The sequence below is a fragment of the Rhinopithecus roxellana genome, chromosome 4, assembly GCF_007565055.1.
Source record: "Rhinopithecus roxellana isolate Shanxi Qingling chromosome 4, ASM756505v1, whole genome shotgun sequence".
In the NCBI taxonomy this organism is placed as follows: Eukaryota; Metazoa; Chordata; class Mammalia; order Primates; family Cercopithecidae; genus Rhinopithecus; species Rhinopithecus roxellana.
The window spans coordinates 67246582-67262662 of NC_044552.1; the positions used below are offsets into that span (position 1 = coordinate 67246582).

The following is a 16081-nucleotide window of genomic DNA, read 5'->3' on the forward strand; positions in this document are numbered from 1 at the left end:
TAACTTGTGTGGCTGCATATTGAAAAGAACAAGGCATCCTTCTTTCAGGCCACGTATTTATTCCCTGCTCTAGTTACTGCTGTATTGAGGATAAACATCTCATCTCCCTCGCTTTCCCTTCCCTCCTCACCCCATGTAGTTTTCTCCCCCCTCCTTCTTTCCACCCTTTTCCCTTCCTTTCTCCTTCTCTGTTCTCCCCTCCCCTCTTCCCCAGAGGAGGATATTGGCAAAATTAAGTTTGTTCCTATATATACAGTATTTTTTGTTGTTGTTGAAACAGAGTCTTGCTCTTGTCGCCCAGGCTGAAGTGCAGTGGCGTGATCTCGGCTCACTGCAACCTCCACCTCCTGGGTTCAAGGTTCTCCTGCCTCAGCCTCCTGAGTAGCTGGGACTACAGGCACCCGGCAGCACGCCCAGCTAATTTTTGTACTTTTAGTAGAGACGGGGTTTCACCATATTGGCCGGGTTGGTCTCAAACTCCTGACCTCAGGTGATCCGCCCACCTTGGCCTCCCAAAATGTTGGGATTACAGGCGTGAGCCACCGCACCCAGTCATATATACAGTGTGAAACCATTGATTTCTAGTTGTGCTTGCATTTAAGCAATGCAAATTCGCCTAAAAATAAGCCTGTGGAGGTCATTGTGCATTTCCTTTCTTCTTGTCCCATATGATCATTTTATTTCTAAATGAAAAATAACTTTTTCTTAATACAAAAGGATAACTTCCTTTTTGTAATTTCAAGTGTGATTTTTTTAGATACAAGTATTTCAAGTTTTAAAAAATATGATTTTAGGCCCAGCGCAGTGGCTCATGCTTGTAATCCTAGCACTTTGGGAAGCCGAGGTGGGTGGATTGCCTGAGCTCAGGAGTTTGAGACCAGCCTGGCCAACATGGCAAAACCCCATCTCTACTAAAAATACGAAAATTAGCCAGGTGTGGTGGTGCCTGTAGTGCCAGCTACATGGGAGGCTGAGGCATGAGTTTGAACCTGGGAAGTGGAGGTTGCAGTGAGCCCAGAGCGTGCTACTGCACTCCAGCTTGGGCAACAGAATAAGACTGTCTCTCCCCACCAAAAAAAAGTGATTTTATGTGTAAATAAAAATAATGACATTGCACAGGAGAAACCGCTCCTTTTTGACATAGTGTCCCTGGTTGGAAATCTGGGCAAGAGCGCTGTTCAAGCCTGCTGGGTAGCTGGTTGTGCTGCTGATTTCTGTTAATAACTCTTGAGTTGTACGCTGATCCAGTATTAGTATTTGGAGATATTTGGAGGTATAAAGGTATTTGATGCATACCTGAGGGGCCTGCTTTTGTTTGTTAGAATGAGTAGCATTTAACTTTTGAAACTCTAACTCCACTCTGAAGCCTTCCTGGAAAAATGGGCTGTTTCTCCACCAGCTAAAATGGTCCTGGGCCTTCTCTACTGGGACGGCCACTCTTGTCCCCGTCTCAATTTTCCCATTCCCTGTGGGAGCCTCCACTTCCATCTCCACTTTTAGCCTCACAATGAAGACTCTTCACCATTTCTAACTTGGCTCATCTCTGTCAGGCTCTTGTGTATTTACATTTCGTTTCCTTGTTCATTGTTTACATCACATTACATGTGAGTCTGTGAAGTCCTGGAGCGTGGACAGACATACATCTGTGTGATTCTGCCTGTACCGTATCACCGCTGGGAAGAGTTGCTTCTGGCATGTGGAGGTTATGTGTGTTCATGCAGACTTTCAGAGGGGCCCAGCCGGAAGCCGCTTTTGGTGGATGAACTTCAACAATTTTATGGTCTTTCTGCATCATGTTTCTGGTGTGTCTTTCCTGTTTGGCTCTCTCTTTCCTATAGTTTTCATCCTTAAAACTGGGAAGCAAGCCCAGATTTTAACAACAAACTTTAAATTCTTTTGGGGGGGGTGTGTGTGTGTGTGTGTGTGTGTGTGTGTGTATAATGTTTTTTGGCATACCTTCCTGATATCTAACTGCTATGTTGAAGGAAAGATTTGTTGATTACAAGTTTTTTTTTGAGACTGAGTCTCTCTCTGTCACCCAGGCTGGAGTGCAGTGGTGCGATCTTGGCTCACTGCAACCTCTGTCTGCCTCCCTGGTTCAAGCGATTCTCCTGCCTCAGACTCCTGAGTAGCTGGGATTACAGGCACCCATCACCACACCTGGCTAATTTTTTATATTTTTAGTAGAGACAGGGTTTTTGCCGTATTGGCCAGACTGGTCTCAAACTCCTGACCTCTAGCGATCTGCCCGCTTTGGCCTTCCAGAGAGCTGGGATGATGACAAGTTCTTTACAAATATTTCTATTTGCAATCTTCCCACCCTGCTGGATTTGCAGGGTTATAGTAAAGACCTTGAAGAGGGTCTTTATGGTACAGCCGCAGATCGTAGGACCCCAGAGTCAGCAGGACCCTGAAGACCCAGTCTGGCTGTGGGGGAGCTCATTCTAGGATGGCACAGAGCATATTAGTTTTCTAGTCATTGGTGGGGTATGGAGGGGAAGCTTTTGTGACTGTCCCTCCTACCTAGAACCTTTCTCACCCGAAGCAGCCTCTCTTTCCACCCAACTCCTATAATATGTTGGTTATACTTAAGTTACCACATTCAGCCTTTTATTAGAGTCAGAACTCACATGTCTGCTGAGGGCTCCTTCTTCTTTTGATATTTAAATAAAATTCACTTGAACTCTCTGTCCCTCTCTCTGGAAGAGGTCCATGTCTCCAAGAAATCTAGAAAGTTCCCACAGGGAGACACGTGTTCTTATATTCGGCTCTGGCTCTGAGTTCTTGCCCCTCCTGACTCTCATTTCCACTCCCTCCTAAGCTTCCCTTGCCCCTGTTGTCTGCTCTGTGCTAACCTAGTTAGATGAGGGTGAGGGATGGTGATGATGATAATGATGATGATGATGATGATGATGATGATTTTGAGGCAGGGTCTCACTTTGTCGCCCAGGCTGGAATGCAGTAGCATCATCATGGCTCACTGCAGCCTCCACCTCCCTGGCTCAGGTGGTCCTCCCACCTCTTAGCCTCCCAAGTACTCGGAGTACAGGCATGCACCACCATGCCTGACTAATTTTTGTATTTTTTGTAGGGACGGGCTTTACCCGTGTTGCCCAGGCTGGTCTCAAACTCTCGGGGTCAATTGATCCACCCGTCTTGGTCTCTCAAAATGCTGGGACTACAGGAATGCGTGACCACGCCCAGCCTTTTCCTTGTTTTTTAATTTACGTTTTTTTTTTCCCCCCCACCTAACCATACATACAAGTGTTGCTGTTTTTATTACACTTAGTCAAGTTTCAGGCTAAGAATTGGGAGAAGGGGTGATACGCAGCAATGTAACGTCTTAGTATAGACAGTTACACCCATCAGTTGTTAAAGACCTGGGGCTGTTGCAGTGCTGGGAATGTCACTGCCATGGGCGCTGGAGTTTCCAGCCTCTTGCCCTATTGCTGGGCCTCCCTCCCTTCACATTTGGCATGTGTGTCTCCCGGCTTTCTGCCTTTCTGGAGCCCCTCCGCATCAATGAATGCTAAAGACAAAAGACTCTCTACCCACCCTTTATGTGCCTGGAATATCTGGGAGTGGTTTTGAAATTTCTGCCTTTTCCTTTCTCTGTCTTTTATCAATCTCTATAGATGAAAAGGAGAAGTGTAGAGATTTTCTCTCCACATTGCAAACTGTGCTTCCTCTTCAGGAGACAGAAGTGGTTACAGTTGTTTTTTTTTTTTTTTTTGAGACAGAGTCTCCTCTGTTGCCCAGGCTGGAGTGCAATGGCGCGATCTGGTCCCACTGCAACCTCCGGCTCACTGCAAGCTCTGCCTCCCTGGTTCAAGTGATTCTTCCACCTCAGCCTCCCGAGTAGCTGGGATTACAGGCACCCCCCATCATGCCCAGCTAATTTTTGTATTTTTGTAGAGATGGGAGTTTCACCGTGTTGGCCAGGCTGGTCTTGAACTCCTGACCTCAGATCATGCGCCTGCCTTGGCCTCCCAAAGTGCTGGTAGTTTTGGTTTTAAATAACATTTTACTTTTCATGCTGCCATTGTTTATTTTTTATTTTTTTGAGATGAGATCTCGCCATGTTGCCCGGGCTAGGTATTCTATTTTAGATCCATTTCCTTCAGGAAATTCTGGGTGAGGAGAAACTGCTTAGTATCTTAGAAACCTTTACAGCCCCTGGTAGCTGTTAGTCAATTTTGTTGTTGAGACAGGGTCTTGCTGCATCGCCCAGACTGGAGTGCAGTGATGCAAATCACAGCTCACTGCAGCCTTGACCTCCTGGGCTCAAGTGATCCTCCCACCTCAGCCTCTAATGTAGCTAGGACCACAGGGATGTACCACCACAACTGGCTTTTTAATCTTTAATTTATTTATTTAAGGCAGAGTCTTGATCTGTCACCCAGGCTGGAGTGCAGTGATGCAATCTCGACAGCCTCTGTCTCCCAGCTTCTAGTGATTCTCCTACTTCAGCCGCCCAAGTAGCTGGGATTACAGGTATGTGCCACCACGCCCGGCTAATTTTTGTATTTTAGTAGAGATGAGGTTTTGCCATGTTTCCTAGGCTGGTCTTAACTCCAGGGCTTGAGCGATCTTCCCACCTCAGCCTCCCAAAGTACTGAGATTACAGGGGTGAGCCACCACACCTGGCCTGTTAGTAAACTTCATAGTTGATTTTCCATTGTTTGATTCAAGCTGAATGAAAGAACGACCAGAGTTTCATTCATGGCACACCTTTGGAGAAACTGTTATTCTATAAAGATTCCATAAAGCAGCATACATTTGCATGTAATCTTGGTGAAATGTAATCATCTGTATCTGTTTGAAGGTGGGCACCAAAATAAGAAGTAGATATAAGGAATTACACTGTAACATAATAGGAAAAGGTTGATCGTTGTGTATGGTAATTTTAGTATAGTATCTAACATTACACTAATATTTTGCATAGCAGCTAAAATATGTTAGAAAAATGACAACAAATTCAGATGATTTGCTTTGTCATCAGATTTGAGTCAGTATGTGGCGTCCTGCTCTTTAAGTAAAGAAAATGGAAACAGTGGAGATATTGAAGAAATAAGTTGTCATGCTGTTCTCTAACTGTGCCATGAGTTCTGCCTCCCTGTGTATTGTGTAGCTTTGGAATATGCTATCTGGACAGACATTTCTTTTTTTTTTTTTTTTGAGACAGGGTCTTTTTGTGTGACCCAAGCTGGAGTGCAGTGGCCCGATCTTGGCTCACTGCAATGTCTGGCAGTCAAGCAATTCCTATGCCTCAGCATCCCAAGTAGCTGGGATTACAGGTGCCTACCACTGTGCCCGGCTAATTTTTGTATTTTTAGGAGAGACAGGGTTTCACTATGTTGGCCAGGCTGGTCTTGAACTCCTGACCTCAGGTGATCTGGCTGCCTTGGCCTCCCAGAGTGCTGAGATTGCAGGTGTGAGCCACTGTGCCTGGCCAGACATTTTTTTTTTTTTTTTTTTGAGATGGAGTCTTGCTTTGTTGCCCAGGCTGTAGTGTAGTGCGGTGACCTCGGCTCACTGCAACCTCTGCCTCCCGGGTTCAAATGATTCTCCTGCCTCAGCCTCCTGAGTAGCTGGGATTACAGGCACATGCCACCATACCTAACTAATTTTTGTATTTTTAGTAGAGATGGGGTTTCACCATGTTGGCCAGGCTGGTCTCAAACTTCTGACCTCAGGTGATCCATCCACCTTGGCCTCTGAGAGTGCTGGGATTATAGGCGTGAGCCACCGTGCCCGGCCCAGACATTTATTTTTAAAGCTGAAATTTGACTTACTTTGGTTGTTTTCTTTTAATCCTATACCATGTAGTCAGTATTCATTACAAATTTTTTTCTAGTAAATATCTTTCCTGAATTTAAGGCAGTTCCTCAGGAATTTTCCTTATGATGAATTAAACATAATGATTAATACCTCAGGGCAAAAGGCCTTAAAAACATTGCTGTAAACTGATCATCTTAGTCCTTTAAGGGGAAATTTATAGTAGGATGGTGATACCCTGAGGTGGTGGTAGAGACTTAGTTCCCAAAAAGCTCCTTTATTTATGTGTGTCTCCGTGACTAAGCCTAGTGGCTCAGCTTGGGTTTTGAATGTACTGTAAGAAATATTTTTCAGGGCAGGCATGGTAGCTTATGCCTGTAATCCCAGCTCTTTGGGAAGTCAAGGTGGGTCGTTCACTTGAGCCCAAGAGGTTGAGACCAGCCTGAGCAACATGGCAAAACCCTGTCTCTACTACTAATGAAAACAATTCATGGGACATGGTGGTGCATGCCTGTAGTCCCAGCAGCTTGGGAGGCTGAGAGGGGAGGATGGCTTGTGCCCGAAAGGCAGAGGTTTCAGTGAGTTATGATTGCACCAGTGCACTTCAGCTTAGGCAACAGAAATGAGACTCTGTGTTGGCCGGGAGCAGTGGCTCATGCCTATAATCCCAGCACTTTGGGAGGCCGAGGCGGGTGGATAATGAGGTCAAGAGATCGAGACTATCTTGGCTAACACGGTGAAAGCCCATCTCTACTAAAAATACAAAAAATTAGCTGGGCGTGGTGGCGGGCACCTATAGTCCCAGCTACTCGGGAGGCTGAGGCAGGAGAATGGCGTGAATCCGGGAGGTGGAGCTTGCAGTGAGCCGAGATCATGCCACTGAAATCCAGCCTGGGCGATAGAGCGAGACTCCGTCTCAAAAAAAAAAAAAAAAAAAAAAAAAAAAAAAAAAAAAGAGACTGTGTCAAAAAAAGGAAAACATAATAAACATTTATAGACAGTTGTGTTTATGTGTTATAGAAATGAATGGTTAAGCATTGGCTTTCCAGACAGCTTTGGAGCATGTCTCCATCCATCTTCCTCAAGATCCAGAGAACACCTGAACTTGACATAACTTGGGATTTCTGAATGATAGGAAGAAAGTGGAAGCAGCGTTTTAGAGTGGATTTATGAAATATTAAGATGACTATATGCCAGAACTTGTATTTGCTTATTAAGTTGTTATTGAACACTCAGTGCTCATATATTCTTTACTATGCCCTGCATCAGGCAGGGCTGAGCAAAGACTCAATGAACAGAGCTCGGGCCCTCGTGAAACAGATGGGCATGGAAGTGAATACTTCCTGCATAGCATGGTAAGTGCTTGAACAGAGATTTGTGCAAGGTGCAGTGATACATCTGAAAGTAAAGAATTATTGGCTGGGCGCGGTGGCTTACGCCTGTAATCCCAGCACTTTCGGAGGCCGATCACCTGAGGTCAGGAGTTCGAGACCAGCCTGGCCAACATGGTGATACCCTGTCTCTATTAAAAACTACAAAAATTAGCTGGATGTGGTGGCGGATGCCGGTAATCCCAGTTACTTGGGATGCTGAGGCAGGAGAATTGCTTGAACCTGGGAGGTGGACGTTGCAGTGAGCCGAGATTGCACCACTGCACTCCAGGCAGGGCAAGAGAGGGAAACTGTCTCAATAAATAAATAAATAAATAAATAAATAAAAGATTTATTATCCCTGTTTTGTGTTGTTAGGGAAGACGTTTTAGAATGAACTGCTTAAGTTGCTCTTAAGAGTGAGGAGAAATTTGTCAAGCTGCTAAAGCAGACAGAAGGGAGTGTGTCAGCTAGGATCAAAGGCCTGGAGGCATTTGGAGTACCTGGTATGATGTGGGCTACAAGGAATTTACATTGGTGGCTGGGAGGACAGGAGCTGGAAAGGTCAGTAGAGTTTTGTATGTCATGCAAAGAAGTATTAATTGTGAGGGATGGATGACATTGAAAGGTTTCAAACTGGAGCACAACAGGATCAAATTGGTGTTTTAGAATTTTCCCCTGGCCGCTGTGTGGCGGAGAGATTTGTGGAGAAAGGACTGGAAATACTCCAGTAGGAAACAACAGAGGCATCAGGCTAGGATCAGCCTATAAGGGCTGAATGAACTCATTGCAGCAAAGGAGAGGGAAGTATACATTGAAGAGTTACTTAGGAAGTACCTGCCAGAGGATTTGATGGCCATTTTGGTGTGCATGATCTGGGAAAGGAGAAGCAAGCCTAGGGTGATTGATGGGTTCCTGTCTTTCTAGAGCGGCTGGACATTATCATGGTTTGAGTGCACAGAAAGGGGGGGGGGCAGGTGATAAGGGGTTAGGGTAGGGTTGAAAAAGAATAACAAGATTGGGTCATGTTGATTTTTGAGGTGGCACATCTGGTAGGTGGGCAAGTGGGTCTGGAGCTCAGAAGAAATCGAGTCTTGGTTATTGTCGATGATAGTGAAAAACTGTGAAGTTACCCTGGAAGAGAATATTGAAGACACAGAGATGAGGACCAAGCCTGGAGCACTAAGAAAGGCTGGCCCATCCCAGGAGGTGGGCGCAGAGGGAGGAGCTCAGGAAGGAGGCTGGGTCAGTTGTGGGGCAGGGAATCACCTGTCGTCAGGGAGCCGCGGAAGCCAATAGAGGACGGAACCTCAAGAAGTTGCATCGAGGGTTTGTCCTTACTTTGGATTGTGTGATGAATGAAAAGTGTTACTAAAGAAAACTGTAGTCTATAGTTAGCACAGTTAAAATCCACATTTACTATTAAGAATCAAGTTAACCTCTTTTAGAGATCATTTGTAAGTTGGTGTTTATCATGCCTAGGATCTGTTGTTAAAGGTTAGAGATTAAAGGACTTTATAAAGAATTATCCATTATTTGCTGTGCATGGTGCTTTTCTTGCTTCAGATTGATTAAGTCCTTTTTTTTTTTTTTTTTTTTTTGGAAACTGAGTCTTGCTCTGTTGCTCAGACTGGAGTGCACCGGCGTGATCTCGGCTCTCTGGAACCTCCGCCTCCTGGTTTCAAGCGATTCTGGTGCCTCAGCCTCCTGAGTAGCTGGGATTACAGGTGTGTGCCACGACACCCGGCTAATGTTTGTATTTTTAGCAAAGACGGGGTTTCACTATGTTGACCAGGTTGGTCTCGAACTTCTGACCTCAAGTGATCCGCCCGCCTCGGCTGCCCAAAGTGCTGGGATTACAGGCTTGAGCCACCACGCCTGGCCAGATTGACTAAGTACTTTTATAGAAGGGCCTGCGTCCATACCCAAGTCCTACTTTATATAATTGTGATATTATATAGATGTTTCCACTTCATTACCGTTTCCTCTCATTGTAAACCCTGCTTCTCATAGCAGCTTTGGTTGCCCAACCTGGACTTACGGAGCAAGAAAGTGAGGCTCCAGGCCACACCCACCAGAGCAGCTGATTTAAAAAAAAAAGAATTGAAGAGTCTCTGGTCTCTGCTTAACAGTGAGCTACCCTACTTGCTTGTAATTAAAGGTCTATTATGATTTCTACTTCAAACGTAACATTTTCCAACCTGTAGTAGACACCCTTAGAAGAGGAGTTTGGAACCTTCCCATAGGGTAGGGTGGGAGTGCTTCTCAACAAAATACTCATTAGGACCTTTCATCTCAAAGATGAGAGATCTTTCAGACATGGATAATCCCCAAAAATCCCTTTGAGGCTGGTAGGTGGCAAATGCAACGTTCTGGATGGGGAGAGAGACATAAGAGTGCCTGCCCTGGAGCAACTCGTTGGGAGCTCAGCACTTGAGCCAAGATACTGATTTGTTATCTCAACCCAGATGCACCACAGGTGCTGTATTGATGACACCATTATGACACCAGGCCCTACTTCACTCATGCACTGTCGTGCCTCAGCAATACCTGATATTATTATTGATTTGTTGATATGGATACAAGAGATCTAATGAAAAGAAAATTCCTAATGACAAACTTAATCTTGACTTCCTTTCCATATCAGAATTAACTTCTAAAGTTGTCTTTTGTAAAATAGTGCACCATGACTTTAAAATATCTGTGTAAGGTTTAAGAATATTAATTTTATGTAATTTATTTAAAGTAATGATAAGCTTTTTTTTTTTTTTTTTTTTTTGAGATGGAGTCTTACTCTGTCGCCCAGGCTGGAGTGCAGTGGCACGATCTCAGCTCACTGCAACCTCTGCCTCCCGGGTTCAAGCAATTCTCTTGCCTCAGCTTCCTGAGTGGCTGGGACTACAGACGCTCGTCACCACACCTGGCTGAGTTTTGTATTTTTAGTAGAGTCAGGGTTTCGCCATGTTGGCCAGGTGGGTCTCGAACCCCTGACCTCAGGTGATCCACCTGCCTTGGCCTCCCAAAGTGCTGGGATTACAGGCATGAACCACTCAGTTGGCCTGAAATGATAAGCTTATTTCAAATGTTCTTCCAAATTATTATCAAGAAGGCCTTTTCTTGTATGTTTATTATGTTCTTTCTAAGGGACTAAGAGGCTATTTGTTCCCAAAGTCATTAATGCACGTTAGTCTTCAGAGCTGATCCCAGTGGTCTTTGAAATAACGTTAGAACCTCTGAGGATTCAGCCTGGGTGGAGACTCCATCTTAAAAAAAAAAAATAGAACCTCTGAGGATTGTCAGTGGAGGTGGAGATGGGGCCTTCTGACCACAGCGTTGGGGAGTCAGAGGGTGGAGGGGCAGCTGGTCACATGGTGAGTGGCGAATGGGTCTCAATGCAATTCTGGAAAAGGACAGTGGGTGCAGCCACGGCTCTGGACCAGGGTGGCAGGGCGTGGTACAGGGCCAGAGGGCAGTGGGCTGGGAATGCAATCCTGGCTACTCCAGGTTACTCTCTCATGGTGGGAAGGGACTAAATGTAGGAGGTGACGGGAGGCTGGGTTGGATTAAATCTTCAAGTTGGACAAAGTAAAAAGAAAAATTCTCTGCATGATTATTAATAGTACAGAATGTTTTCAAAACTGTGCTGATAATCATAGGAACATTTTTAACGTAGCTATGGTCTGTTTTAGCTAGATGACGATATGCTAAATGGAATATTGGCCTTTTGTGTCGTTACTTGGGATTGAAAAAAAAAAGAAACCCGGCCGGGCGCGGTGGCTCAAGCCTGTAATCCCAGCACTTTGGGAGGCTGAGACGGGCGGATCACGAGGTCAGGAGATCGAGACCATCCTGGCTAACACGGTGAAACCCCGTCTCTACTAAAAAAATACAAAAAACTAGCCGGGCGAGGTGGCAGGCGCCTATAGTCCCAGCTACTTGGGAGGCTGAGGCAGGAGAATGGCGTAAACCCGGGAGGCGGAGCTTGCAGTGAGCTGAGGTCCGGCCACTGCACTCCAGCCTGGGTGACAGAGCGAGACTCCGTCTCAAAAAAAAAAAAAAAAGAAACCCAACAGCCATCTCTTCAAGACAGCTGTCATCCTTGTGTTTTTATTTTACTTTTCTTAAGGGTTGGGCCACAGTGACTCTACCGTAGCTTTCCTCCCCTGATCCCACTGGGGAGTCCCTAGGATTTTGATTGAGGTGAGAACAAGATTCGACAAAAAGAATTAGTGTGTAATAACACAGAAGGAGATAATAAAGGTTGAAGATTCCTGATCTGAAATGCTTGGGACCAGAAGTGTTGGATTTTGAATTATTCAGATTTTTGAATATTTGCATATATATAATGAGATAGCTTGGGGATGTTACCCAAATCTAGACATGAAATTTGTTTATGTTTCATAGATACCTTAAATGCATAGCCTGAGGGTAATTTTATATTTGAAATAATTTTGTGCATGAAACAAAGTTAATGTACATTGAACTGCTGCCAGAAAGCAAAGGTGTCACTGTCTCAGCCACCCATGTGAACAATCTGTGTTTACTATCACCATTATTCCTTAATTCATATGATTACTGATAAGTGATCATTTTCTTACACTTACTCATATGACATACTATCAGTACACTGAAACAATAACATGTAGTGAAGCAACAGCATAGCACCCCCAGAATACCCACATCAGCTGTTAAACCACGCCAACAACAGACAGGGCAGGTTTTCAGTCTCCACCTGCGATGCTGTGTTTTGACTAGAAGCGTCTACGTTTTGACTGCGACCTGTCTCACGAGGTCAGGTGCAGAATTTTCCACTTGTGGCGTCATGTCAGCGCTCAAAAAGTTTCAGATCCTTCATAATAATTGGGTCGGGGTGTGAGGCATGGGGGCTGGAGCTTCCTGGGGTGGCTTGAGAGGTGGGAGTGGGTGGAGCATTCGCTCAGGGACCTGACATCTCGGCTCAAATTATATTCCTCTGTGGCATTCCAAAAATCAATAAATGTGGGTGTCGTCCTCTTCCCACCCTGCACCATCTACAGTCATTTTCTCATTGAGGTTTTGGTTATTCATCCTCATGAAATAATAGGTAATAAAATGCCTATGGGAAGTATGTTGCTAATTCCATGCTGAAGTAATGAAAATTAAAGGTCTGAAATGCTTTCAGTAGAAGGAAATTCTGCAATTATGGTTTAGGGAGAAGTACAAATAATTTAGGCCTAGTAATTGTAATTTGATGCTAATTGGTATGGACTTTCTAATTTGTTTACTGAGAGAGGTGGGGATTGGATGCTGGGTGGACAACTACAAGAACAGCAAAATCCTGAAAATATAACGTAGTTAAAACCCTTGATCACATCCCTGCTACTCAGTGTTTGAAATTCACATCCTTTTCTTTTTTTTTAGACAGAGTCTCACTCTGTCACCCAGGCTGACAGTGTAGTGGCACATGATCATAGCTCACTGCAACCTCCACCTCCCAGGTTCACGTGATTCTCCTGCCTTAGCCTGCCAAGTTTCTGGGATTACATGCGTGCACCACCATGCCTGGCTAATTTTTGTATTTTTAGTAGAGACGGAGTTCTGCCATGTTGTCCAGGCTGGTCTTGAACTCTTGACCTCAGGTGATCCACCCGCCTTGGCCCCCCAAAGTGCTGGCATTACAAGCATGAGCCATTGTACCTGGCTGAAATTCGTATCCTTTTCTACAAATTCTTTTTATTTCCCATATGTAAACTTTATGAATACATTTGTCATAACTCATGCTAATTTATCAATAATTCCCATAGTTTATTGTATACTGGGCTTGAGAAACAGGAAGCTGTTTATTCTATAAACTCCTAAAGCATGTTCACTACTCTTTTTAGTGATAGGTAATTGTTTTTTTTTTTTAAAAAGAACAGGAACCCTATAGGCTTAGCCTTAGGCTCAGCTCAGAAAAGGAGCTGTAATAACTTGACCATTCAGAAGGCTTCCATGCTAGTTTGGGGTTGGAGGAAGCATCAATGCCCTAAATAATGTAATTGCTATTGATTTTAGAATATTGTGAAAATATTTTTAGAATATTGCTATAGATATTGAAGCACAACAACCTCCAAGCCTCATTGTGCTGCCTTGTCAATTTTCCCTTTGACGTATAATGTACTCACTTACTCAGTTCCTAGAGAAATATTTTTTAAAAAGCGTTTTAGTATTTGTTAGTAACGGACATCTAGGCCTGGCCTTGGTATTACTGAGTCATCTTGTTAGCCTTGCGCTTGTTAAAAATATTTTGAAGTTTTTATTAGTGCTGCTTACTATGGAAGAAAGCCTGCATTTCATGGCAACGATTAGAGAAACCAGGACGGGAGGAGAGAACTAACATTTATTATTTAACTGTCTTAACTTGTCACAGGGCACTGTGTCAGGTAATCGAAAGATATTTTCTCATTTTGTTTTCACAGAAGTCCTGGAGGGTGGGCGTAATTGTTTTCATTTTGCATGGGGGAAATTAGTTGTGGAGAGACAGGTAAGTGACCCAAACCCTACCAAGTGGCAGATCTGGGATTTGCCTCTAGCGCCTCACTGGCCTGTTGATCTTATGGCATTCTTATGAATGAGCTCTTTCTACTTTGAAAACACACTTTAGGATTTAACAAGTAATGATGTAACATGTAACTGCTTTGCAATTAATCCTTGCTCAGTATTGATTAATGGTGACAGTCTGGTGCTGTGGGAGGGGCTCACTGATTGCTGACCTCTGACTTCTGCTTTCCACCTTGACTTTTTTCTTTTTTTTTTTTTTGAGACAGGGTCTCACCGTGTCACTCAGGCTGGAGTGCAGTGGTGCAGTCACAGCTCCTCCTGGGCTCAAGTGATCTTCCCACCTCAGCCTCCCAAGTAGCTAGGACTACAGGCATATGCTACCATGTTTGGCTAATTTTTAAATTTTTTGTGGAGATGGGCTTTTGTCATGTTGCTCAGGCTGGTCATGAATTCCTGGACTCAAGCGATCTGTCCACCCAGGCCTCCGAAAGTGCTGGGATTACAGGTGTGAGCCACTGCGCCCAGCCTTGAGTTCACTTTAATGAATAAAGCACAAGTGACAGCTTGGACTTTAGTAGCTGCCAGCATTAGGCATCCTGATCTGTTTTTCTCCTTGTACTCACGTCACGCATGGGACCATCAGACTTGGTGCTTCTCTGTGTCTTTTGTGGTTTCAGGCTTCCTGGTTTCTTTGTCATTTTACCCATGCTGTCCTGCTTACGGGGATGCTGGGCCTCCCTGGTTCCTCACATCCAGCTCGGACACATTCTTTAAGGCCAGGCCAGCCAGCAAGGCTTTCCAGCTCTGCCCCGACATCATCCTGCCTATGTCTGAACCCCCACCCAGGAGAGGTGCTGTCATGCTCCATGATCCTAGCAGGCTCTGGCAGGCGATCTTTCCTGCTCCCAGCCTGCTCTCATGTAATGGGTGCAGCATCTGCCTTTATCTCTCTGGAAGTCGATACCACACACCCTCCAAATCCTTTGTAAAGTTCTGGAGTTGGTTTCATTACAGAAGTTGATGTTTTCTGTTAGGTGTCTTTTGTTTGCTTCTCCCTTTAAGCTGGATCCAAAATACATCTTCCTCTAGTTTAACTCGATGATCTTAGTGGTTGTTGCTGCCTGAAATCCTGTTTCAGATACATTTAATGGATTTTCTTGTGTTTTTTGGTGTTTTTCTTTTTTTCTATAAACCAAGGATAGTTCTTTTCCCTTATTCTGGATGACCAGTTTATCGTTGTTTTTTTGTTTTTGTCTTTTTGAGACAGAGTCTCGTTCTGCCGCCCAGGCTGGAGTGCAGTGGCTCAGTCTCGGCTCACTGCAACCTCCACCTCCTGGGTTCAAGCGATTCTCCTGCCTCAGCCTCCCGAGTAGCGGGGATTACAGACACCTGCCACCATGCCCAGCTAATTTTTGTATTTTTAGTAGAGACTGGGTTTCACCATGTTGGCCAGGCTGGTCTCAAACTCCTGACCTCAGGTGAACCGCCTGCCTCGGCCTCCCAAAGTACTGGGATTATAGGCATGAGCCACCTCGCCTGGACCCAGGTGGCCAGTTTATCTTGCCTCTTTCTGGAATTTGTCAGATGTCTTTGCTGTCTTTTATCCCCTTTTGCTCTAGGTCCTTTGATAACTGGTGCTGTGCCTGATTCCTCCTTGTGTAATTAATGCACAGTGCCTAGCACACCAGCCTTGCTAGAAATTGGGACAAATGTTACTGCATGTGAAATGAGTGACTCGTCAGCTATAGTCAGTACAGCTGGGGGTTCAGATGTTCATCTTGTGAAACTTGGAGCTGTTTCTTTATGGATCCTAGCATTTGCTTTGTTAAAAAAATTTCTGATAGAGGCTGGGTGCGATGGCTCACGCCTATAAACCCAGCACTTTGGGAGGCCTAGGCTGGTGGATCACTTGGGGTCAGGAGTTTGAGACCAGCCTAGCTAACATGGTGCAATCCCGTTTCTATTAAAAATACAAAAAATCAGTTGGGTGTGGTGGCACGTGTCTGTAATCCCAGCTTGTCAGGAGGCTGAGGCAGTGAGCCGAGATTATACCACTGCACTCCAGCCTGGTTAACAGTGTGAGACTTTGTCTCAAAAACAAAAAAACATAAAAAAAAAACCCAAAAGTTTCTTATGTGGATTTGCTGCTTGGGTCGTTCTGATGATGGTAGAATAAAACAGGAACAGCTCTCTGACCCCTGGAAACTCTCATGTGTTTCTTTCAACAAAATTCATTGATGAATCAAAACCCAAAGTAGCCCTCTGTCAAGTGTTTTTCTCACTTGCCAGAGAGGCACATTATCCGCCCTGAGGCTGTCAGCTTTATCCGCCCTGAGGCTGTCAGCTTTATCCTTGTTAGCATTGTTCAAAACCTTATCTCTGATGTCCATACCGCTGACACAGGTATCATAAGG

The 16081-nt window shown here is 44.7% G+C and overlaps 1 pseudogene; it reads left to right on the forward strand.

The window, feature by feature from the left end:
- The window catches only part of LOC104657692, an 80911-nt pseudogene extending 65578 nt beyond the window's left edge, over window positions 1-15333 (forward strand).
- The last annotated feature ends 748 nt before the right edge of the window (window positions 15334-16081 follow it).